Raw genomic sequence first — 27,801 nt, 5'->3', positions numbered from 1 at the left:
AGGAAGCAATAGCGTAGCGGTAGAGATGTTGGCTGAAGAGCAGGCATTCATGGTTCGAGCCCCACAACACCAATTTTTTTTTTCAAAATAAGCAGGAAACGAGTCCCTGACAAATATGTACACATAAAACCCCAATATATGTAAAATGTAATGAAATAGCCCATTTATATTGAAGAAATGTGAGGTAACAAAAGAATAAAAAATGCCAGATGTGCCCATAGCTGAGCTACAGTTTAACAGGGTGAGTGCATGTGCCCGTAGATAAGCAGTGGTTTAACTGGTGCAAAATGAGTGCCCGTAGCTGAGCAGTGGTTTAACACGCTAAATCTACGTGCCCTTAACTGAGCTGAGCGTAATATGCGTGCCGATAGCCAAATGAGGCTTAAACCAGCGTACCCAGTTTGCGCGGAGCTGCGCACCGCGCAAACAAGCTAACCGACGGGCAACGTTGAGCAAGCCGTATCAAAACTGCCTTTACACAGACACACCCCTCAGCATGTCAAGACAGTCATGAAAAATGAAAAGCAGTGGCCAGGTTCGAACCCAGGATACTATACACCATAGTCAAGGTACAGAACCACTAAGCCATGACATCAGTACCTAGAAATGCAATAATAGCTCATATATAGGAATGAATACAAACTAGAGCATGACAATGCAGGTTTACTGAAGTTGATACAATTCCAAAATGGCCAATCACAGATATGTGCGGGAAAAACGGACTATATAAGCCCCATAGGTGGGAATACACAGCATAAACGATTGTAGAACAGACCTGCAGGCAGAATGTCAGGAGTAGGAGAGGGTAGTCGCTTTCAGGCGCAGAGGTGGGGTGTTGAGGAGTCCAGGTACATGGCCTGGCTCCTAGTCCACAATCATGAGGCCCAACTCATGCAGGGCCAGGTCCTCTGGGGAGCGTACAGGGCTGAGGCGTGGGACCGGTTGGCTCATGAACTCACCAGTGCCACAGGGATTCCAAGGACAGGTGAGCAGGTCCGTCACCACCATGCGGACCTGAAGAGACGCAAGCAGGACCAACTGAACCTTTGGATCCAGGAGGCCCGGCAAACACCCAACGCCCACCACTGAGTAAGTAACATTTAATTATGTATGTAAAAAGTTAAACTAGCTGATATTATGGAGATGTGTATTCCAATATTACTTCATTTATATTACAGCTGCAGGTGTCCGTTCTGCGAACCGCAGAGCCTATGGCGATAGGCTGGTGCGGTTGCCACCAGGCAGGTCAGTAATCCACTACCAGTAACTGTAAAGAAATATCAAAGTATGACAGTCAGCATAAGAGTGCAGTGTAGTCAGTAAGGAATAAAATCTGCAAGTAACAGTGTGAAAGTGTATGCAAGTATTGCTTGATCACAATAGTTTGCAGCCTGTAAGTGTAAGCTAAACATGAAACTGTGCTGACATATATCCTGAAATAAAAATGCCCTGCCTGTAAGAAAATAGTACACAACCTGCAGCAGGCTGAAAAGTATAGCTGCAGAAGATGATAAATCACATGTGTGAAATATATCCCTGTGGAAATACTGAAACATGACAGAAGTGAGACTGCTGGAAAGGATTGTGATAACTACTGTTAAAACATGTCAATAAAGCCTAGATGTACCATCCTGAATAGTAAAATGAAAGCAAGTGAGAGAGTGTGAGAAAGTGCCATGAATCCAGCAATACAGTAGTAATAACCCTGAATAAAGTATACTGCAGTCAAGACAGAATGAAATGCATGTGAGATTCAAAACCAAACAGCTAAATCTGTTCAAAGTGTTGCTGCATCTGGAATGTGTATCCCAAAATCAGGATATGTTGCTCTCAGTCTGCAATATGCAGATAGGATGTTTGTCTGATATACCATACATCCACACTTGTCTACAGCCATATAAAGCAAATGTACCCTAGATGTAGCTGAACAAAGCTAGATATGAATGTGTATGAAGAACCATAGAATGTATATTGATGTTGCATTAACAGTCCTATCACCAAGTTGAAATAGTTAACATATAGGAAACTGTAGTTAGAACAGTAGTGTGTATATAACTGTAGCTATTAGAAATGTACAGCATATGTATTGTTATTCAAGGTGTTAATATTACTTTCTTCACCCCAACCTATAACTACATATAACCCATTCCACGTGAAAATGGTATGTGCAATCACAATTAACACCCCTGGACGTTTGTCCTGTTGGGTCATATATATTTGCATGTCTGTTGATGCATCTGCCCTGTTCATACATCCACACCTGATGGCCTGTTGCCATCAATTAACCCTGCATGTTGTTGGACTGTGTATTTCTGTTCAAATTATGCATGTGTTATGCACGCTGTTCAATGGTGTGAATATCTGGGTGTTTGGTTAATGGGAATACTAATGTATGCTGTTACAACTAATTGTGAATGGTATTATATGTCACTAACCCAAACTGTCATGACATAATGCAAAACATAGAACGACAGGGAAGGCGGGTTCCAGCGGACCCACCTCTCCCACCTCAGCTGGCGAGTGCACCTGGCACTAGTGCCGAGTCCGGACCGTGCCACCTGCGGGTGGAAGCGCTGCAGGGGATGGGGCTCGCCCCCCCCTCTGCAAGTGTGGCCGGAGGAGATCCACCACTCACCCTCCGTAGCGTCCGGACTGTGGTGCGTAGGGAGATTCGGGACTCTGTCCTTGAGCCCCTACGCCAGCTCGAGGCACGGGTGGCGCAACTAACGGGCATGCCCGTTGCCCCGCCTACACAGCACCCAGCACAGCCCCATCCTGGGCAGTGAAGGAACAGTGGCAACTGCCTATGGGTGGGGATATCAGTTCCACTGTTGCCATCTGTGGGCTCATGGGCTCTGGATATCCAAACCTCCGTCCCGTCAATTGTGTAACCCCCCCACACATGTCATACACCGCCCCTGTATGCGTCTTGTTTGTCTTGTCTGTTAACCTACCCAACCTACCTCCCCAGCTGTACCGACTACCTTCACCTGACATACCACTCTCACCTCAAAAAAAAACAAAAAAGGGCACTCTGTACCCACAAAAAAATTACGCCCCATACATAGCTGCCCATTCCGCACACATGTCTACTGGACATGGAACCTATCAATTCCAATTGGCTGTACAACAAGTATTATTATTGTCCTGACACCTCTCTCAGGGGTGGAAGGTTTCAAATGTCACACCAAATTACATATATATGCACAGCTGTTGCTGATGAAGAAATGGGCAGCTATGGGCCTTACCTACATCCCTCCTGCACATCCCAAGCTTGTTTCCCTACTGTCTTACTCTCTTTGTGACCCCTTTTTCACCACTTTCCTGTCTCCCCATTTTTCTTTTCTTTCAAGGAAAATAGCGCGGTTGTGCGCAAGAGTAAGCACGTTTAAGTGGTTGTAATCAGGTGTGCGCTTGTGTGTGCGGAGCTAACCGCCAGTGCGCATGCGTGAGCTCTGCGCAAACCAGCGCTAGCCCGGTTACAACTGCTTAAAAGTGCCTTAGTCACTTTGATTGACAGGTCCTGTACTCAGTTCAAAAGAAAAATAAAATCCCACTGTGAGTCCCGAACCCAGGACCTTGGCAACTGTAGTCTGCATGACTTACCACTAAGCCATGACTCATATATAAGAACATTGTGCTAAAGTAAATATATCATGTAACAGTAGGAATGAATGTAAAGGGAATATAGATGTGTAGTACACAAAGCATGACATTTAGAATTACAAACAAAACTGGTGGATTTCCATAATAGTAGTGTGTGAACACAAACAGCCATGCTAGTTGGAAGCTAGTAGGTAATAATGTCACCATAGCACCTTGCAAGACACACACATACTCACAGCAGGATAAGCACTGCCCATACCCCACAACCTCTTACAGGAACACATCCGGACCAAGTAATAAAATATGTGGAGCAAAGGCCCAAAACCAGGGACACATTACAAATAAAGTTACAACAAACGCAGACAGTTCAGAAAGTAACAGGGTCTACACTTTGTGGGATGTTTGGAAGGGTATGCAGTCTGGAACTTGAATGTTTGTCAACATATTCTGAATTGAGCCCAGAGTGACTTGCCAGATAAAGGTGTGCATGAGATATTGACCAAATTATGAGGCAGAAATGTGGACAGCCTGCAAATATCTGTACACATGACGGGTTCAACACCACCATATTTGAATAGTTAAGAGCCTAGACATAGCAACAGTGAATGACTTACAGGGATGCCCCACCGACCCCATGTGAAATGTACAAACAGTACGCAGAAAGGTGTAACACATGCAATGGTAACTATGGAGTCCGGAAAGTATTCACCACTTGCATGGCAGAAAAAGTGTAGTAATACATATGCTCATGCTAACCCACAGTCACAACTGCAGCATACCAGACATTTTAATGGGTGTACCCCACTGATATGTACCATTCCATGAGGCACATAACTGATGAACCTGAAAGTCTCTGGGGCCTGCTCAGCACATACTCAAATACCCTAATAGATGTCAAGGCCCACACCATGGCCAGACCACACTGCATGCTGTAACACCCTAGCAGATATAGCAAGCATTCCAAGGTGTGAATGTACATGGAAAATAGGAAAGCTACAGCAGCACACTACAGTCAAGACACCTAGCAGGCATACAAGTAGTGACTGTAAAGGGCAACTATTGAAGCCTTAGCAACAGAGTGCAAGCAAAAGTGAAAGGAAAGCACACACACACACACACACACACACACACACACACACACACACACACACACACACACACACACACACATTAACAATAGTAGTAGTTGTAGTTGTCAGTGTACATACACAGTTAGTACAGGAAACTGGAGAAATGAATGGAGGAATGTTAATCTACAACACACCTGGAAATATGAGAGAGATACCAACCTTTACACTCACAGAACATTGTCCACAGCATAACAGCATGGTCCCTGCCCTTAACATCTGAAAGGGCTACGCCTCTCACACACCTTTTTATAGCACTGTTCTGAAATCACAGTGAGAACTGCAATCAGTACACAACTGGCTGCATGCAATTAGCAAATGCTGGCTAACAATTGGTGCAGAGGCCATCACATGGGCATATGCAGATACCTACAAAAGTATGCTGTACTCCATGTCCACGCATGCAATACTTTCATTGCACCCTGAGAAGGACGTGAGAGACACACAGAGACAGAGAGAGAGAGAGAGACAGAGAAAACTGCATTTAAGCAGACAGAAACAAATTGTTCAGCAACAGCTACCTGAAAGCTGACAACTGGGAATTGGAGCAGCAGGACAGAGAACCAGACAGCAGCACAAGCAGCTGTGACAAACACAGGTAATGTAAAGTAATACTATAAAGGTCTACATACTGTGAACCCTCCATATGTGTCATTGGTCTGTATCCATATGTATATGAAGATGTGTAAAGGGCAGGAGACATACAGCAACTATCAGTGAAGGCTGTACATACATTTGTATGTGAGAGCATCTATGTGCACATATCAATGTTGTTTGATTGTAGGTTGTAGTGCCATGTACAAATTAGGTTACACAGTTATGTATGTTTAGCAGTATGTTAGTGTGTGTATACAGTATGGTAGACAAATATGTTGATATACCTGTCTAACATATGGATATGTATGTATGTCAACATATGTATATATATATATATATATATATATATATATATATATATATATATATATATATATATGATATGCATATATGTATACATACATAGAGAGATGTAGGAATACATAAACAGATGTAGATAGAATATTGTACCAACATATCTATGTAATGCACACATGCAGATATAGATATATGTAGATACATATACATAGACAGACTGATCTGACTACCTACAGGTATGATTGTATATGACGACCTGCAACACAGCCTGTCCCACCCCCTCTGTCACTCACACCCCCTCTGTGCCCCCCCCCACATCTGTAGCAATATATGTACATCAATATATATATGTGTATATGTATATATATATATATATATATATATATATATATATATATCTATATACATATATACATACATATATATATATATATATATATATATATATATATAGAGAGAGAGAGAGAGATGTATATAAAGTCTGAGTGAGGCACATGTGTACAGATGTATTGCAACAGGTGCCTGGTGACAAAGGCATGGAGTGAACACCAGTGTCAAATCCGGAGTACCATACCACATTCCAGATCACCTACACCAGTAACCACCAGATATGTGATTGGCCGCCCACCACTGCATGTGTCAGGGGTGAGCAGGGTCAGAAATGTGTACAATAGTTGCCCCAATGATAGTCACAGTGGCACACTATCCCTGGAATACCTGCACATGGTATGTGTCCGCGGACATGGTGAGTCAGGTATGGACATGTAGGTCGGTGTACCCCTCCACACCACATAATGGATGCCATGGTATGGACCTCACATGACAGCTACAGATATGGAGAAGGACACAGTGACATGTACAACACTGTGACAACGCACTCAAACACATTACCAATGCACAGTGACTGACAACACCACAGAGTACACATATGCTACCCACATAGAGGTTACCACTCCCACACCCATGACAGATGTCCAACAACCATAGTAACACCTCCCACCATCCACAACCTAAATGTCTGCTGTGTGTCGTCCGTGCCACTGCAATAGTGTGCACATGTGGAGGTAAGAGTCCCTACCCACAGATAAGACATACCCTGCAATAAACCACACAGTGTTAAGAAGCAAGACTCCCCATGAGTACATGTCACACATACCCCTGCTGAATGTTAGTCAGATAGGTAATATGCCATATGAGTCACCCTGTGTAACTGTGTGACAGCAGCAGGTACCATCACACCACATGTGTCACAATGGTCAGGGTAGCAGAACAGTACGCTGCTGTAGACACAGGGGCAATAGCATATTGTATAGTATTGTATTGTAATGTAATGTATTGTGTTGTATTGTATTGGTATGGTGAGGTGCCTCCTTCATGGAGTGGAACCACTGCTGCTGTGCGCCAGTGTACAGGTACATATCCTGTAGTCAGGCTAGTGTTACATAGCACTTCTATATGTGTGTTTAGCTCCTGTCAGAGGTTATGTAGCATGAAACTGGGGATACCATCAGGTCCCATCCATGTTGTGTATTCTGCTGTCCTGCGGGTGTCCCTCACCTGGACATCTGTGATGACGGGGAGGTTACAGTCAGCTGGGATAACTATGCCTTATTTCAGGGGAGACGGCGGGGTGACACCTGCACTGAACCTGTCTGCCACAATGTTGTCGATATCTGTGGTGTCAGTGAAATATTTGTTGTGTACTACCTATGGGCATAGAGGATGGCTCCTGACCAGGTTGCTAACATAACTGAAGAAGGCCTCCTGGTCATCTGTAGTGTCACTCTTGATTTCCCTCTCAACGTTGCCCATGTAGTTTGTATGATGGGAAATAGATCCTTACCAGTGCTGCTCAGACATGCCCTCCCTTTAGTGAATGATGCTCTGTCTTGCAGTAGCTTCCATCTTCTGTAATACAATCTGTCTATGGCTGGGGTCCACCAGACAGGATGCTGTCCCTTTGTGGAGAGTGTCTTGGTCATATATGGGATTGCATGATCCATGCATTCTCGGAGATGTCTGTAGAAAGCAATTGTGTAGGGGTCAGCATTGTGGGTTGTATCTGCCACTGGCCCAGTGGGCTGTAAGGATACCATATCACTGTAACAAAGTGTAAAGTTTGTATCTGCAATGTTATGCACTATAGTCGTTTGTGCTGGTGGTGGAGGTGGGATATGTTTATCCAGGGCAATCAGTGTGTGGTCAGCTCACAGTAGTTGCCGATGTAGGCCATACAGTACCTAGATACAAACCCCCAGAGTGAGGAGGTGCTTCTGACCTGAATCAGTGTTCTGACTGCTGGGGTTTGGTAGTATGTCGTATGGAGTCTGCCAGGTACTGTTGCACAGTTGCTGGCCGAGCACTGATACCTGGCCATCTACATGTGTATCCACCAATAGACAGACAGATGCTACATATGTGAGATATGTTGTATCATAACAGTCGGGTAGCATGTGTAGTATGTGTGCCAAATTCTGCTGACATATATTGCTGATACCAGGTTATTTTCTTTCTCAGGTACATGGCCCACCCGGAACCCCACCTACTCCACAGCTGAGGATGAGGAGATACACCAGAGCCTGGTGCGGGACTATGCAATACTCTTTTCCCGCACCAGCCAGAATCAGCAAGAGAGGGCTGCACTGTGGCAAGACCTTGTCCGTCGGGTAAATGACATAGGCACGCATAATAGGACATATGAGCAGGTACGACATCACTGCAGTGATTTAATCAGACATGTCCGTCAGCGTGCGTCAGATATCCACAGGCAACAGGTCGCCACAGGTGGTGGGGTGGCTACACATCCCCCACTCACCAGACTGGAGGGACTACTCCTGAGTGTAGTGGCTCCAGTCCACCAGCAACAACAACAGCAGCAGACATGCATCATGATGGAGGCTGGAGCCACACAGCAGCAAGACAGTGAACGTGCAGGTAATATGTCATATGTATAGTTGACTGTTGTGTACACTGGTAGTTAATGCATGTGTGAGGTGTGTCCTTGGTTTGTAGCTGTCACCATAGTATTTAATGTGCAAGTGTGATATCCTCAATATTAGCTGCTGACCTGTGAAAGGCGACTGTTGTACTCCTGACCTGTATCATACTCAGTAACAATGGCACAGTTGTGCCCACTGACATTAGTTTCTTCACGTCTGCAGGACCCTCTGGTATAACAGCAATGCAGCCTATCCATGCTGGTGAGTGTGTATTAACAATTCCTGTAATAGTGTTGATAGTAATAGTACCATTTGGCTCACTTAGTAGTGCTCTTTGTATGCATGTAGGTGTGTCTGTGTGTTGATATCACGCATACTGAGTACTGTACAATTGTATGAAACTGTGTGCATGTGTGCACCTGTGCACCTGTGCATGTCTGCACCTGTGCATGTGTGCACCTGTGCATGTGTGCACGTGTGCACGTTGTGCATGTGTGCACCTGTGCATGTGTGCATGTGTGCACCTGTGCATGTGTGCATCGCTGGTAATGTGTAGACATTGTAAACTGTGTTTCCTGTTTCCTTCCCACAGGTTCTGTTGCTGCTCTGGTGTCATGTAGCAGGGAACCTGAGTCAAGTGCCGTGGGTACTGATAATGATGACATCGGTGTAATGGCACAGGAAGGTATGCCAGGGTCCGCCATTGGTCAGCCGACTGACAGTACACAGCTGTCGACCCCATCAATGCGCACAGTTATCCTGCCAATACACCCCTTGTCACCACTGTCCCTAGGTGATGGACAGCATACAGTGGGCATTGACCAGGGTAATGTGGTATCTGTGGCACATGCCTCCCCACACAGCAGCCATGGGCATGGCCCAGAGATGGTACCACACAGACAGATGTCCAGGGGTTCTCGTGGGAGCATCCATGGGCGTACTGCCCCTGTCAGGCGTGCCCACAGAGGTCTTACAACCTCAGCTATGTTTCGGACTGTCATGCAGGCACAGTCACGTATGGAACGGTACACCAGACAGGGTCTGAGGGAGCTGGCAGCATGTCGCACAGCCATGACTGACAGTATGCGTGACATTGCGGCTGCCATCCGTGATTTCACCGATGTCATAGACAGACGTTGTGGGGACATATTAGACCGGTTCCACAACTACATGTCCATGAGCCAGGGCGATGGTGGGCGGTTGAGGCGTCGACGTGGCTGTATGCCAGTAACAGCAGCAGCTGGCAGTCGTCGCGGACGACAACAGGGCCGGCCGCCCGTAGTGCCAGCAGCAGCCCCAGCAATGCTGGGTCTGTGCTGTCATCAGACCGCCCCAGGAGACCACGTGCACGTGGCTCTGGCCAGGCCCGACAGGGATCTGTGTCCAGTCAACGAACACCTGCTTCTGATGACAGTACCCAGTCTGGGTTGGTACTGGATACGGTCCGTAGCACCCCTGCAAGGCACAGGTACCGTGTCCGTGGCCAGAGACACTGATCTGTATGACCTGGCAGGTACAGTCTGTGGCTGTCCACAAACACCAGTATATGGCAGCCATGAGGTGGAACTGTGTGCATCCATACACACATGCAAATTGACAACACCTAGGGCTACCGCATACATGCACACACTGCATCAACATTGCCCCACCTTCTACTGCTGTCCCTCACCAACACGCATACACATATATGTCAATTGGTGGTATGGGTGGCTGACTCAGGCATACCAGGTTCACACCCTGTGCATATGATGAAACTGTGCCACCTCCTGCAATCTGTAACTGTGCAGGTACAGGTTAACATGTTGCTGATGCACAGGGTGACCACATAGATGTGTAGTAATAGTATCATGTTGTTAACAGTACTGTGTGCTGAAATAATTGTGGGTATATCACAGCATGCCTGATGCAGTAAGTGTGTGATTGTCATGTCCTGTTGTCTACACCCATGGTAAGTACCATAGTGTATCATCTGCACATATTGGCATACTGGTGGTAATGATGTCAACAGAAGGCTACATACATAGGTAGCACAGGGGATAGGGTAATGAATGTAGTAATACACAATGATGGACATGTAAATTGCAAGTGGCATGTTGCCCACACTAGACTCTGCGTTGCGGATGTTTGAGGATGTTGATATGTGCGCAGTACTACACGACTGGTACAGGACACACAGGAGCACCCTAGCACTGCATGCTCACATCCCATACCATGCTAGACAGCCCCAACACACATAACTAACTGTCACAGGAGGGAGAGTCCCCATATATGTCAGGGATACTGTGGTGGCAGGCCAGGGAGCATACATCCTACTAAGTATGGAATCACTGAGTGAAGGCTCAGTGTCTGTTATTTGACATGTGTATTACTGCAGGTATGAGCACATGGGTTTCTATCCAGTTATTGTACATCCTGACAGTACATGCATGGTCTGTACACTTGTGTGCACTGAGACTGGACCCTAGCCATCTGACCCGTGTATTTCCATGTACATGTGCATAGTGCCTGCATATTTGCAGTGTTACCTACTGGAACTGGTACATCTTGTTTGTTGTACAATGGACTACATGCAGCCCTGTTTACTGTATCTTTGTTTGCATGCATGTTTGCTTGCAATTACCCTGGAATACTGATCACACCTGCAATGCATAGTTATAGAGCTTCTGTGGACTCCTAGTGCCATCTGCATAGCCTACTATATGTATGTCCATGTCCCACTTGACAGGTTGTCACTGTTTGTCCTGTTCACATGTACATTGCCTGTGACACAGTGCATATGACCTGCCTGGCATGTGTCCACGTGAGCAGTCATATATGCTACTGCTAACTAATCACAGGCACTACACCTTCACACATTCATCTTCTGTTGAACTACCTGCTTTGCTAGGGACGGCCTGCACCTGTCACCCCTGGCCTTTCAGATATTGGCAAAGGCTCTTGCTACCCCCATAGTGCCTATGTTAGGCAGGGCTCAAATGACAAACCCACCTTCATAGGTATCACAAGGGATAAGACACTAAGAGCAATGCTACCCAACGCCAGATGTCTAAACCTCCAGATGCATGCACCCAAAACACTCCTTGGCATGGAAAACATCGATATCTGTGCAGTAACAGATGCCTGGTTCAGGGCTACTGAGAGCACACCAGCACTACCGGGCGTAACCCGGTTGATTTCTTTGAAACAGTCACCAAGGCCATTGCCGAGGGGAAGGTGGTTCACACAGCCTACCTGGACCTTGCAAAAGCCTTCGCAACAATACCACACTTGGGCATTCTAGGGAAGCTCACCAGCTTAAATATAAGCCCCTATGTCACTAGATGGATTGCACAGTGGCTCAAGGACAGAACCCACATGGTTAGCATTGCTGGAGCCATGCCAGACCCCATAACAGTTAAGGGTTGTGTCCCACAAGGCTCAGTCCTGGGACCCTCTTGTTTGGTATATATTTATTGGAGGTACAGGCCAACACGGATGGACTGTGGCTGTCCAAATATGCAGATGACTGCAAATTGGCCACCATAATCGACTCTCCAGCTGACACAAGCATCTTCCAAAGGGGCATCATAGCAACAGACAACTTGTGCCAGAGCCATGGCCGTCTGCTGAACAGTGTTTAGAAGGGGAATGTGCATCCTGTAGTCTGTTCACCCAGTTGCCAAAATGGACATAACCTTCACACACACTAACCCCCCTCAGACAGTCACACACACTTGTCATTCACAGGATCCAAACCCCTACCTAACTATGTTATGACACTTGAGACGGACGCATTAGCAGAGCACGCTATTTGCATTACTGGGAGTTTTCCTTTCCCCTGCTATACTTATAGAGTGCTGACATCATCAGTGTTTAGAAAAGGGAATGGGCATCCTGTAGTCTGTTCACCTAGTTGCCAAAATGGACATAACCTTCACACACACTAACCCCCCTCAGACAGTCACACACACTTGTCATTCACAGGATGCAAACCCCTACCTAACTATGTTATGACACTTGAGACGGACGCATTAGCAGAACGTGCTATTCGCATTACTGGGAGGTTTCTTTTCTCCTGCTTTACTTATAGGGTGCTGACATCATCGGTGTTTAGAAAGGGAATGTGCATCCTGTAGTGTCTTTTCCTATTTGCCAAAAGGGACATTTCCCTCACACACACAAACCCCCTTCAGACAAACACACACACTTGCCATTCGCAGGATTCAAACCCCTACCTAACTATGTTATGACACTTGAGACGGACGCATTAGCAGAGCGCGCTATTCGCATTACTGGGAGATTTCTTTTCTCCTGCTGTACTTATAGGGTGCTGACATCATCGGTGTTTAGAAAGGGAATGTGCATCCTGTAGTGTCTTTTCCTATTTGCCAAAAGGACATTTCCCTCACTCACACAAACCCCCCTCAGACAAACACACACACTTGCCATTCGCAGGATTCAAACCCCTACCTAACTATGTTATGACACTTGCGACGGACGCATTAGCAGAACGTGCTATTCGCATTACTGGGAGGTTTCTTTTCTCCTGCTGTACTTATAGGGTGCTGACATCATCGGTGTTTAGAAAGGGAATGTGCATCCTGTAGTGTCTTTTCCTATTTGCCAAAAGGGACATTTCCCTCACACACACAAACCCCCCTCAGACAAGCACACACACTTGCCATTCGCAGGATTCAAACCCCTAACTAACTATGTTATGACACTTGAGACGGACGCATTAGCAGAGCGCGCTATTCGCATTACTGGGAGGTTTCTTTTCTCCTGCTATACTTATAGGGTGCTGACATCATCGGTGTTTAGAAAGGGAATGTGCATCCTGTAGTGTCTTTTCCTATTTGCCAAAAGGGACATTTCCCTCACACACACAAACCCACCTCAGACAAACACACACACTTGCCATTCGCAGGATTCAAACCCCTACCTAACTATGTTATGACACTTGAGACGGACGCATTAGCAGAGCGCGCTATTCGCATTACTGGGAGGTTTCTTTTCTCCTGCTGTACTTATAGGGTGCTGACATCATCTGTGTTTAGAAAGGGAATGTGCATCCTGTAGTGTCTTTTCCTATTTGCCAAAAGGGACATTTCCCTCACACACACAAACCCCCCTCAGACAAACACACTTGCCATTCGCAGGATTCAAACCCCTACCTAACTATGTTATGACACTTGAGACGGACGCATTAGCAGAGCGCGCTATTCGCATTACTGAGAGGTTACTTTTCTCCTGCTGTACTTATAGGGTGCTGACATCATCGGTGTTTAGAAAGGGAATGTGCATCCTGTAGTGTCTTTTCCTATTTGCCAAAAGGGACATTTCCCTCACACAGACTTACACACACACCAACCCCACTCACACACACACACACACACACACTGAGAATTTGCAGGATTTGAAACCCCTACCTAACTATGTTATGACACTTGAGACGGACGCATTAGCAGAGCGCGCTATTCGAATTACTGGGAAGTTTCTTTTCTCCTGATGTACTTATAGGGTGCTGACATCATTTGTGTTTAGAAAGGGGAATGTGCATCCTGTGGGGAGGCAGACACCAAGCACACTATGGCTAAGCTGTCATTCCCTAGGGCAAACAGCCTAGTGTTGACCTCTACACCCATATGTTTAATTGTCAAATGCACATTATTTGTTGCTGATAGACTGTTTGCATATCTTTATTGCCATAGCATTCCCTGTTTGTATGAACAACTTGTGCATCTGTGGAAGATGTTTGCATATGGGAGGGATCCACTATATCACGTATGTCTCTGTAGTCATTTAACTGTGTGCACTGGGCAGACTGCTGTAATGTGGTTGGTTCCTGGCATAACACATAACAATACCAGATATGTGTGTCCAACTGCTAAACCGAGATTTGGCCTAAGTGTGTGAGCATGCCCAGTTCAGCCTTCCCATGGCATGTTGTCAGTGTGTGAGCATGCCCAGTGTGAGCATTCCATATGTTGGACTCTGCAGCCCACCACATTTGTGGATGAGTGTGAACTTCAACAACTATCACCCGTTTATGGTTGTGTGTTGTGTGTCATGTTGTGTAGTTACTGTACAACTGCTTTGTGTGTGAACACAACAGGATTATACTGTGCCTGCAGCGTTTGCATGGGATACTTTGCATACAGTTGTCAACATCCTTTCACACTGACCTAACACTGTAGTACTGTATAGTGTACTGGTAGTACTTTGACTGTGGTGGACAGTATCCTGGGCTTTACTGCTATCACTGCTTTACATTTCGATAGTGGGCACAACAGCCTGGTTAGGGGCCAGTTGTGTACATCTGACCATGTTGCATTCTGTTCAGACATGAACTACTTAAACCAGGCTTGTCCAACATTGGTAGTGTATTCCACAACATAGGTGTACAATTGCAAACACTAGCGATGTGCCCTAGTCCATGTCTAATGCTAGTTGGAGAGTGTGTTTGTCCTTCAACACACATTGTAAGAGGAGTTTGCCATGACATATGTCATGGTTAGTATACTGTGCCTCTGTCTACCTGTGACATGACAGTGATACCCAGGATAAATCTACCATCTCCGTCCACCCATCAGGATTCCTATTGAGGAAGATTGATAAGTGACTCTATGGGTAGCCTGTGCTGGGGTTCACTCATGGGTGGGAGTGGCTTCTGTGTTATGGATCACGCAGTACAGCTTGTCCTATGTAAGTCAGTGCTGGGGTTCAGGTCTCTCATGTGCATAGCTCACTGCCATTCAGATTGTACAAGGTGCAGCATGTTTATTGATGCCAGCAACACAGGCAACACATGGCATCTGTGCAGGCTGTTTGATACTCCTGATGAGGTACTGTTGGGGACTTTACGGTTGATGGAGGTGTCTGCTGAGGTACATCCCACAGGGGCTATTGTAGTCGATTGTACCGCTGATGAACGATGACTGCAGAGCCACAATGACCTCCCCTTATCTAGATCTGACAGCCTTCATGATTAGGTGGGTATATGCTATGTTTCTGTAAACACTACAGCACATGTTTGTCCAATGCAGGATATCTATCACCCTGTGTCCCAAGGTCTTTCATTACATGTTAACTACATAATGGGTTAACACCTATGTGGTAATTGGTGGGCACTTACTGTATATCCACGGGGGTTGACTATACACGTTTCTGCACTTAGCTTGCTGACATGGCTATGGCACCAGTTGTCTGTTTCTATGTGGCCCTTTTGTGGGATGCTTGTGTCAGCTGGTGCATCATATGTGGTGAGCAGTTTTTAGTCCTCTGCAAACATGTTCGGACACAGTCCCTCCATGTTTGCCTGTACCTATGGGACATATATACCAGACGAGGGAGATCCCAGGACAAAGCCTTGTGGGATGCCAGTTATATCTGGTTTGTAGTCTGACATGGCTGCAGCATGTCTGACCATGTCTGTTCTGTCCTTGGTCTGGTTTGCAACCCCTCTACTGACATGTGGGTTTATATTTAAGCTGGTGAGCCTATCTATACTGAACATGTAGGGTATTGTATAGAAGCCTTTGCAAGGTGCAGATACACTGTGTGGAGCACATTGCCCTCATCAATGACCTTAATGACTGTTTCAATTGAGTCAAACATGGTTAGGGGCAGGATCTGCACTTGAGAAGGCCACACTGGGTTGGGTCCCGTGTCAGTAGGTCCCCAACATCTTTATGTCTGTGGTACATGCTGATCCTTTCCATAGCTGTGCAAACCGAGCTTCTCAGGATTCTGGGGTAGTACTTTTCAGTATCCATTCAGGCAACACCTTTGTTGAGAAGGACCACTGTTGTTGTACACTGCTCTTTGGGTACATATTCTGTGGTAAGGCTGACATTGAGCAGTAGTGTGGTTTGGCATTCCATTCTTCTTGGAGTCCATGTTGCACTAAGCCCAGGACACCATCTCATACCATTGCTGCTGTGTGTTTTGCTTTGTAGATGTTGGCTGTTACCTCAGCATCTGCAATGTCAGGGGGCCAGCAGTCTGCTGGGATAGATATTCTGCATTCGGGGTTTGCACTGCACCTGTCAGGATGTATGTTGGCAATATGTGTGTGTGTTTGTGATATTTGTGTGATTCAGGGCATATCTGTGAATTCCCAACATGGTTCCTACCATCAGTTGTGTAAGCCTTGGGATTATCCTTAGTGTCCTGTACAATTTGTATCTACATAGGTTCATACTAGGCTATCCACCCTGGGCATTTGTTAGCCTAGCCAGAGTGTGTGTGGCTTTTGACACCCCTTGCTATGTGAATATTATGGCCATTTATGATTTGCTTTGCTGTGCCTCTGTCTGGACATGACACAGTGAAGACCCCCAGTGTAACTCTACAATCATCTATCCACTTGGCAAGATTCCTGTTGAACAGTGTCAGTGAGGGGCTCTGCCTAACATGGAGTGGGATTCTGGTCCAGGGTGTAGGGAGCCTCTGGATTATGTATCTGTCCCACCGGCACATCCTATTTCATTATTTGTTGAGGTTGACATCTCTCACTCTCACAGCTCCAATGGATATGTGTTTTCTGGGGTGGAGCATGTCCATTACTCCTGTGTTGGGCATGGCCTCCTACAACAGGCATGCAATGCCTCTGTGTGGGCAGTATGTGACTGGATTCAGCTGGGGTGTCTACAGCCAGGCAGCATATGACATATATTTGAGACACTTTATCCTCTTGGTGAGGTACCTTTGAGGTCTTTCTAACTGCTGCAGGTGTCAGGTAAGGTACATCCCATATGAGGCATTGTACTAGATTATGGGTGTGATTAGAGAAAGTATAGGGGCACAGTGACCTCTGTTGCCATAGATGTGACTCCTTTCCTGATACGGTGTCAAATGTAGACAGTCTTCCTAGCCACATTGGCAATGTGGGTGTCACATAACAGGTTACTGTCCACTTGTGTCCCTAGGTCCCTGGTTACTCCTTCCATACATAACGGTTTACCACCTATGTGGTAATTTGTGGTACCTTGTTTGGTATTTGGTGGGACATTCATACTGTCCAGTGTCTTCAGGACGGTTGGGTGGGGTTATTGTGTGTGAGAGTGCGGTCTGTAGCATGCTACAGACTGCACAGCAGTCTTGCCTACAGTTAGTTGCACATGGGTGAACTCCACTGCCTTGTGCATTGTCAGTTACCTGGACGTATGGGTGTCTGTGCTGCCTATGGATACTCACCCTCCTTTTATGTTTTGTTCCAGGTTTTGGGGCCATGACACATGATACGTGGTATAACCTGGTAGTGCTGGTGTGCTGTCAGGAGGCTTGCAGCAGGTTTCTGTCACTGCACAGACATCGATGTTCTCCATTCTGGGGATGGCCTCGGGAGCATGCATATTGGGGTGTACACATCTGGCATTGGTCAGCATTTCCCTTATGTTTCTTCCCACTTATGTTTTCTAGGGTGGTGGGTCAGTCTTTTCAGCCTTGCCTACAAAGGCTCTATGGAGGTGGCAAAGGCCTTATCCAATATTCAGACGCCCAGGGGTAACAGGTGCAGGCCATCCCAAGGACAGCTGCGTGGCTTGTCATGCATGACATCCCAAGCAGACAGACAATGGATCCCCTTGGAATGACACCAGTAAGTGTGCCACTTGCTATGACTGATCATTCCGTGTTTGTACTGTGGCATTATTCTTGGTAAGGGTAGGATGCTGCGAACGGTGAGTGTCATACCGGCCTGGACTACATAATCAGATAGCTCATCTGTGTCTCTTTACATGTAGTCTAGGGCGGTACATCTCAGGTCATTCACACCAGCATGGACTATGACTGCATCATATTTCTACTTGCTTTGGAGTGACCTACATATTTCTGTTATGTGGCATATTGTGGCAGCCTACAGGCAGCTTACTGTACCCTTTCCCTTGTTCAGTCTGGTGTGCGGGACAGCAGTGTGTCTGACTATGGAGTCACCTATTACAACTGTATCAGGCATGTTGTTTCTCCTTCTGGCCTGTGACTGTTTGGCACACCAGCTTTGTGTGCTATGTGTTGCATGTGCTATGTTTGGAGGCTGTTTGATTGGGTGTCTGCTTTAGAGGCCTCTGTTGGTGTGCTGTGTTTGTGATTTCTGCCTCCGGGAATGTTTTTCTGTGTTTATGTGTTTGGTTTGCAGTTGTGATAGGTCTATGTGGGAATGTGTTTGTGGTGTGTGTGGTTACCTTCTCCTACTGACTTGTTTTGGGAGTACTGAGTTGAGGGAGCTCAGCCTCCAGTTTGGATGGATGGTTGCATCTCTCACATATATTTGTATTTCTTGGGTGGAGTTGGGGTTGTCTGTGTACTTGGGGCAGGTGTAACATTGCCTCAGGATTCACAGATTCCACTTGTTGTGGCTGGCCTTAGTGGATTGCATGTGTGGACAGATTTTATTGCCATACTACTGATCAGTAATTACTTCATAGTTCATGTTTGCTCTATCATGTAGTAGCTTCCTCATTCTCTTGCATGTTTTGGTTATGGCTGGTGTCCACCATGCCAGATTTCGGCACTGTGTCTTGTTTTAATTTAGGACTGCATAATCCAAGCATTCCTGGCAGTGTTCATGGAATGGCTGTATTACAGGTTCTGAGGTGTGGCCCATATTTTGCACCTGCACGGGACCTTTAATGGATTCCACATCAGTTTGAAGGAGTGCAAATATTGCTTAGCACATGTTTTCCACTGTGGTTTTCCGGCCAGGGACTGTGGTCAGGATTTGTATATCCAGTGTGATTACTCTATGGTCTGGTTTTACCAGTGAGCAATACACTTCTCATCTTGACATCCCGTACCCATGTTGCTGATTATCACATCCAGTATGCTTAACCCTCTTGTGGGAGTGGTACGTTGTTCCTCGGCCTTTTGGTTTGTGGATTCTATGAACTTTTGTCTTACACTGTTGGAGCTGGTATAATGCTCCCAGTCTATGTCTGGGTATTTGCAGTCGCCCAATATAATGTGGTTTGGAGGACTTGATATATTCATGTATTCCAGCATAGGCCGGATGCAGTTCCTGGTGTTGGGGCAGTAGTCTGTAGCAGGCTATAAACTGGGGGGCAGTTTTAGCCACTGTTACTTGAGCATGGCTAGTCCATGCTGCTTTTTGTGGTGGTACCAACATGGGGGTGTGGTTATCCTTGACGATTCTTGCTAGTCACCCTCCTTTTGTAGCTTGTTCCAAGTTTTGACGCTGTACAGCACAGTATGAGGTGTAACCTGGTAGTGTTAGGGTGCTGTTGTGAGCCTTGCCTCAGTTTTCTGTTACAGCACAGTTATCAACATTCTCCATACTGGGTGAGTTTAGACTGCATGCATCTTGCTGTTTCAACTTATCCCTTATCTTATTCTTATCCCTTCTGGTACCTATGGAGATAGGTTTGTGTTTTGAGCCTTACCTATTCAGGGCACACTGTGCGTGACAACAGCCTTTGCCAGTATCCATATGGCCTGCACTGATAGGTGCACGCCAGTCCTAGCAGGTGGTGCATCATGTCATGCTCAGCATGTCATCCCAGACTGGCACACACTGGGTCCCCTTTGACTAACTGCGATACTTCAGTCAATTGTTGCACTTGATCATCTCGTTGTCATGTTGTGGCATGCTGCTTGGTGAGGGTAGGATGTTAGTCAGGGTCCTCAGGTGTGCATGTAGTCCTTGGTGTTACATTACTTAACACATAGCATTCATGCCTCAGGTGGTGCTGCAGGGCTGCCTCTGTCGGATGCGCATATTACACTTCCCTGTACATGTTTGATGCAGGTTGTGTCACGTTAGGCATCCCTGTTACTATATGAGTGAGTCAGAGAGGGGTATCATTCCCAAGGTTCCTACTGAGCCAATGTATGTGCTATGCGTTGCCTCTTTGCCAAGGCCAGGGCATACTGGGCACGCCTCCTTCTGCCTACTGGGGCAGGCTCAGGTTGTTCCTCCTCCGAGTCACGCTGTGCCTGTGATGGCCTTGGCAATGGTGGGGGGCTGTTTGGCCCAGCCCTATGCTGGTCCTGCTGCAGCTGTTTTCGCAAGATCATATTATGTAGCATAGCACATACCATGACAATTTGCGTACATGTAGTTGGTGTGTACTGCAAGGCTCCACCAGATGTGTCCAGACACTGGAACCGTGACTTGAGCAGCCCAAACACACGCTCTATTACATTACGTGTTTGTGCGTGTGCCTCATTATGGCGTTCCTGTTCAGGTGTGTGTGCGTTTCTGATGGGTGTCATCAGCCACGGCTCCAGTGCATAACCTGCATCCCCCACTAGGTGTCCGTGCGGGATGTCCCCATTGGCAAATGTCTGGTACAGCTGCGTCAAATGCCAGATGTGGGAATCGTGGTAGCTCCCAGGACAGCCAGCACACACATTCATTATTATGCCCTGAGCATCACACACGACCTGGCAGTTGATGGAGGGGAAGCCCTTGCGGTTGATGTATGCCCTACCCCGCTCACCGGCTGGTGCTTTGATGCGTATGTGCGTGCAGTCTATTGCACCCACTACCTCAGGGTATTCCGCTATTTGCTGGAAGAGACGCATATTGCTGGCCAATACCTGACGGGCATTGGGGAAATATACATGATCACCGACATGTGCTGACATGGCATCCAGGAACTGGTGCACTACCCTGGAAGCTGATGCCTGTGATATCCCCATCATAATCGCCAGTTGGTCTCTGGAAGGTACCTGTTGCTAGTATTCTTAGGCCAACACATACCTTGGTTTCCACTGGGATGGGTTCCCCTCTGTTGGTTCTGTGTGTGAGGCGTGGCCTGCACAGCTCCACTATTTGCTGCAGGAGGTCTCTGTCCACTCTATAGCGCTCTACTATCTCCAGCTCATGTAACCCGTGGTAGGTGACCCTGGGCCTGTACACTCTTCTCCGTCTCCTCACTGCGGGTTGTCTGGCACAATCTGCATTGTGACCACCCTCAGCAAGTCGCCTATGTCTCATTATGACAGCTATGGCAGCCCCTAGCATTTCTGCTCTGCATTCAGCTTTTTCAGTTTTCACTTCTGATAACTTAACTCCTGTCTTGCAGTGTCTCTTGAGAGAAACATTCTGCACTGCTGTTTGCAGAGTTTTAAGTGCTGGGCTGGGCCAGTATTCTGCCTGTGTAATTGCCTGCATCTAATTGTTTTCACCTGCTAGCTCCAGCAGTATTCCCTGCTAACTTCCTACTACACCTGTTGCTTCCTTTTTCCTTTCTGTTTCCTCAGGGTGGAGCCGTGTGCAAACCAGCAGAAACACGCTCACAGTGGCTTACACGCGCACACACATACTTACACAGTTCAGAATCTGCTTATTCGGTTTTAAACGCGTGCACGCCCGCGCAAACGGTGTTAAACATCTGCCAACACGCTCCCACATGCTCAGTCTGCCTTACACGCGCGCACACTGCCTTACTCATGCTGCGTGCGTGCGCGCATACACATCCAGCAAGAAACTTTGGTGTAGGCAACAGTGTACACCTTCCATTTCTTGACTTTCTCATGTTTACTTAGTGGCACACCTCTTTCCTTGATATCTGTCTTGACATCTGTCATGTAACTCTAACCTCCAATGAACTGAATCTCTTTCTACCATTCCCCCCTGTGATGTCACCTATCTCCTACTCTGTTCCTCCCCCTTATGTAACTCTTACACTACTCAGAATGTGCTCATTTGCTATGTGACAGTGGAATTCAGTATCCTTACACTCATTTGCATCAGATTGCCTACTAATGCTTAGTTACATCTCTTAGACTCAGCTTCCCCCCTTAGCAACCACTACACGGTGGCCATGTTGGTTTTGCTCTGCTGGCCCCTGCATTGACATTCCATGTATTGCATAAAACCTACATTTGTAGGTTTAAAACCTTCGTTTTTATGTTCTATGCAGCGCAGCCCGTTTGCTTGAGGGCTGCGCTGGGTTTAAACATCGGCAATCGCCGAAAAAAAAAATTATATTTTTAATATATTTGCATGGGGTTACCTTGCCAATGGCCACATATTTGGCCATTGGCATGCTGCCTGTCACATATGCACCCTTTATTTGGAGCTGACATGGCTCCATTGCGTGTTGCAGAAATGTACTCAGTTGTCAACTGAGTACATTTCTGCAGCTAAAACGGCTCTTACACGGGCTGTTCTGGGCTTCCTGGATCGCTAATCAGCCTCATTTGCATGCTATTCGGCTGCAAGTGAGGTGATTAGCTTATCCACGCCCACTCCGTGTAAGAGCCGTTTTAGCTTGACTCTTACACGGACTTTGGGCTGTTCCTGGATCGCGAAGGCTGCATGGAGTCTTACACTACTCTTAGACTCCGTGCAAGCCTTCGTGAATCCGGCCCAATATATATATTACTAAAAAATAGGCATATAGCAACTTTAAGATATTCAACATTATTCATACAAGGCTGCATGGAGTTTATTGGCTAATCATTTTACAAGACAAGGAACTGTGTTATTGCTATGAAATGGGTTTAAAAGTAATGTGTATTTTTTTTTACATTTACTTTTTACATTTATATATCTGTTTTTTAAAGCACTTTGTTTTGTAACACTATTAATAGACATGCTGTGCGTTACTTTTTATTAGCGTTTTTATAAGTAGATTTATACCTTGATCTTTAAGTGATATGTATTTTAGGATTTGGGTAACATATGTCTTTAAAATATTTTGGCGCCTTTTTAAGGAGAGAGAGAGTATTTAAACAGACCTATGACCGTTTTAATTATTTCATTCTGAAGAAATCCTGAACTGTTGCAGGACAAAAGTGCTTATTCAACTGTAATAAAGTCTGTCTTTCTATTCCCTGCTTGTGGCTCCTTAATGGTTGTGCCTTAGCCGCTTTTTTCTGATTAATGTTTTTTTCTTTTATAGGTTCAGAGGTTCGTAGGTAGGTACTAGGCTATCTGCCCGAAGGCATTTATAAGCCTAGCAGGAATTGTGTTGGCTTTCACCGCCCCCTTACATTAGTCCCCTGTGCCTCTGTCCAGCAGAGCCATTGAAGTGATCCAAGGGGTAAACTTTCTGTTTTCCATCCACTCGTCAAGGTTCCTCTTGAAGAGTGTTAGCGAGGAGATCTGCCTAATGTAGATTGGAATCTTGTTCCAGAGCATGGGAAGTCTCTGGGACAGGAATCTATCCCTCCAGCACATCCTATTTATTGTTGTGGTGAGGTTTAGATCCATACAGCGTGTGGCTCGAGGGGATATGGTTTTCTTTAAGTGGAGCATGTCCATCAGTTCTGGTTTGGACATGGCCTTGTATGTCAGGCATAGATCACCTCTGAGTAGGCAGTATGCAACCAAGTACAGCTGGAGTTTCTTCAGTCGAGCTGCATAGGGCATCTGTTTGAGGCCAGTGATCCTCTTGGTGAGGTACTTCTGTGGTCTTTCCAGCTGTTGCAGGTGTCTTGTACTCTATGATGGGTCTGATGAGTGATGCGTAGAGGGACACAATGACCTCTACTGATCTGGATGCAAACCCTTTTGTAATTAGGTGGGCCACGTGGAAGGATTTTCTAACCACTTTGGCAATGTGATTATCAAAGGAGAGATTACTATCTACTTGGGTCCCCAGATCCCTTATTACATTTTCTGTATTTAGGGGGCTACCACCTATGTGGTAGTTTGTGGGTACTTTGTTTTTTCCAAAGGGGATGACTATGCACTTTTTGGCATTTAGCTTGAGGCCATGGTTTTGACACCAGGTGTCTGTCTCATTGAGACCATTTTGGAGGATGTCTGTGTCAGCCGGAGACTCAATTATAGCCCCTAGTTTGCAGTTGTCTGTGAACTTGGTCAGCTGTAGACCTCCTGTGCTTGCCTGTACCTTTGAGAAGTACATACCGAACAGAAGGGGTCCTAGGACTGAGCCCTGGGGAATGCCACTTGTAACCGGTTTAGAGTCAGACCTAGCTCCTGCAACTCTTACCATGTGGGTTCTGTCCATGAGCCTGTTGGCAACCTATCTCGTGATGCAGGGGTTTATGTTCAGGCTGGTGAGCTTGTCTACAATACCAGAATGGGGAATGGAGTCGAAGGCCTTTGTGAGGTCTAGGTAGGCTGTGTGGACCACCCTTCCTTTGTCTGTAGTCTTGGTAACTGTCTCAAAGAAGTCCACCAGGTTTAGGACGCATGATCTGCCCTTAACAAAGCCGAACTGGGTAGGGTCCAGTATTTGGAGGTTCCCAATGTCTCTGTTAATGAGACCCATGATGATGCGCGCCATAGACTTACAGACCAAGCTAGTCAGGCTTATAGGGCGATAGTTCCCGGGGTCTGTTGTGGCTCCTCCTTTGTGGAGCAGAATAACCGTTGCTGTGCTCCACTTTATGGGCATGTAGCCTGTGGAGAGGCTGAGTTTGAACAGTGTGTTTAGGTAAGGGGTTAGTTCATCTTTGAGCTCATGTAGGACGTAGCCTGGGACACCGTCCAGTCCCATTGATCCTGTGTTTTTGGCTTTGGAGAGGGCTGTTTTAACCAGAGTGTCTGTGATTTCAGGGGCACTAAATTCTTCTGGTATGGTTATAGGCCCTTTTGGGGGTGAGAGGGGGGTGAAGTTTGCACTGAACCTGTCTGCCAGGATGTTGGCAATATCAGTCGGTTCAGTGTATTTTGTGCCATTCTACAGTAACTACGAGCAGATCTGAGAATTGCCACTTAGATTCTTGACATACCTAAAGAATGCCTTATGGTTATCTTTGGAGTCCTTGGCAATTTTTCTTTCGAAGCTAGCCTTGGATGATTTTATGAGGGATCCTAGTTTTTTGCTGATACTGATCAGGGATGTCTTAACTTCTTGGAATTTTACTCTTTTCTGTACTCGTTTCCTCCTTCTATTGTATAGAATGTTTATGGCAGGGGTCCATCAGACTGGTTTCCTTTTCTTGGAGGAGGGAGTCTTGGTTTTGCTTGGGATAGCACAATCCATGCATTCTTGTAGGTGCCCGTAGAGTGCATCAGTAAAGGATTTTGCAGCTTGGGCAGCGTTATCCTTTTAGCTGGGGGCTTTGAAACTTTCCACCTTGGTCTTAAGTAACATGAAGTTTGCTTATGAAATGTTTTTCACTGTGGTTTCTTTGACCGGGGGTGGGGGCAGAATGTGGATATCCAAAGTGATTAGTTTATGGTCAGATCTAACCAGTGAGGGGTTGACCTCCGGTGCGGAACACCGGTCGCCCAAGTTGGTGATGACGAGGTCCAATATGTTGTCACCTCTGGTGGGGGTGTTGACCAGTTGATCCAGGGCATTTGAGTTTATAAATTCTAGGAAATGTTGGGGAAGGCAGTTAGTACTTGAGTAGTTCTCCCAGTTAATGTTTTGGTAACTGAAATCACCCAAAATCAGGGTGTTTGGTAGGACCTTTATGTTTCCAGAAATGTGGAATGGAGGTCCTGGGAAATGGTGGGTGATCTGTAGCAAGCTGCAGTTTGAATTGCAGTTCTGCCTGTTGGTTGCACGTGGATGATCTCTGAAGCATCGTGCTGTGCCACTAACTTGGAGGTGTGGGTATCCTTGATGAATATGGATACCCCCCCGTCTTTTGTATTTCGATCCGGGTTTTGTGGCCGAAATGTATGGCATGAGTTGTAGCCTGGTAGTGCTGGGGTGCTCTCTGGAGCCTTAAACCAGGTTTCTGTTACTGCACATATACTGATTTTCTCCATACTGAGGAGTGCCTCGAGTGCGAGCATTTTGAGGTTTAGACTTCTGGCATTGAGCAGCATTACCTTCAGTTTTGTTACTTGTGCTATTTACGGTGGTGGGTTTGTCTTTTGAGCCTTGCCTAAAAAAGGCACTATGGGGGTGGCAAGAGCCTTGGCCAGTATTCGAAAGCCTAAGGGTGACAGGTGCAAGCCGTCTCTAGCGAAGCAGCATGGCTTGTCAAGCATGTCATCCCAGGCTGACAGACACTGGATCCCCTTTGAATGACATCAGAAGTTTAGCCAACTGTTGAAATTGATAATTCTTTCTTTATACCGTGGTATCATTCTTGGTGAGGGCAGGATGCTACTCAAGGTCAAGGTTATAACGGCCTGGGCTACGTGATCAGAGAGCTCTTCCATGTCTCTTTTCATGTAGTCCAGAGAGGTATGGCTCAGGTCATTCACACCAACATGGACAATGACAGTCGTATTTGTACTTGTTCTGGAGTGACCTGAGTGCTTGTGTTAACCTTCTCCTTGTTCAGCCTAGTGAGTGGGACATCAGTGTGCCTGACTATAGCGTCACCTATTACTAGAGTGTTGGGTATGTTATTTTGCCTTAAGGGCTGTGAGTGCGTGGCACACTGGTTTTGTGAAGTATGTGTTTCATGGTTTGTGTTGGGAGGTGGAGGTTGCTTGGGTGTCTGCTTTGGAGGTCTCTGTTGCTTTTGCAGATTTTTATTTAGAGCCTCCAAGTACGTTTTCATGTATTTGTGTGTTTTTTGCCGGTGCTGGTTTCATAGGTCTATGTGAGACTGGTGGTCTGATGTAAGTAGTTCCCTTCTCCTCTTGACTGTCTGGTCCAGTCTTGGGTTGAGAGAGCTTAGCCCCCAGTTTGGCTGTATAACTGCATCTCTCACATGTATTAGTGTTTAGTGGTAGGAGGAGAGGGTCTTCTGTGTACATGAGGTAGTTGTACAAATAACATAACACCAGCGATCATCTGCATCTGTGCTGGATTCAAATATACTTTTGAAAATGAACAGCAAAACAACCAGTAAGTCAGCCATGAGTCTCAATGCACATCAGATGATGATGTCTCTGTAGTAAAGACAAAAGAGCTCAACTATGGATGTTTTTAATTTTATTTTTGACATTAAACACATCCTGTGACATGCATTCAGGCTTGTGGCCGACTTGCTGGTTGTTTTGCTGTTCTTAGTCTGTTTCTTTCAGTACTGGAATTCCACTCTTGTTTATTTGTTTTGGTATACTTTTGAAAATGTTAAGATTCACAAAGAGGTATTCTTTGCTCTTCTACTAAACCGTACTGTATTATGAAAGTAAAATGTCCTGTAGTTAATGCTGATAAAAATGATCACAGGTAACCGGACACTGCTCATTTTTAAGAGAGTCTTCACAGTTATGAACCATGAGATTTTGAGTTCTGAAATACAATGTGATAATCACCAAGAATGTTGATGTGTCCACAGAGTTAATAAAAGGCTATCACATTTAAAGACTAGATTGGCTTCTGAATTACATGCTTTGAAATAATTCATCATCATATGAAATGAAAACTTTAAAAAATATAATTTGTACAAAATATCATTCT

General features: G+C 46.0%; 1 protein-coding gene across 2 annotated transcripts in view; it reads right to left on the bottom strand.

Annotated features, from left to right (window-relative positions):
• LOC122812941 (cytochrome b-245 chaperone 1) overlaps positions 1–27,801 on the bottom strand; it is a 209,844-nt gene that overhangs the window by 154,015 nt on the left and 28,028 nt on the right. The window lies entirely within an intron of this gene.

The sequence above is a fragment of the Protopterus annectens genome, chromosome 10.part0 (genome assembly GCF_019279795.1).
Source record: "Protopterus annectens isolate FY-2018-M chromosome 10.part0, PAN1.0, whole genome shotgun sequence".
Classification (NCBI taxonomy): Eukaryota; Metazoa; Chordata; order Ceratodontiformes; family Protopteridae; genus Protopterus; species Protopterus annectens.
This window is presented reverse-complemented; position numbering and strand designations above follow the sequence as displayed.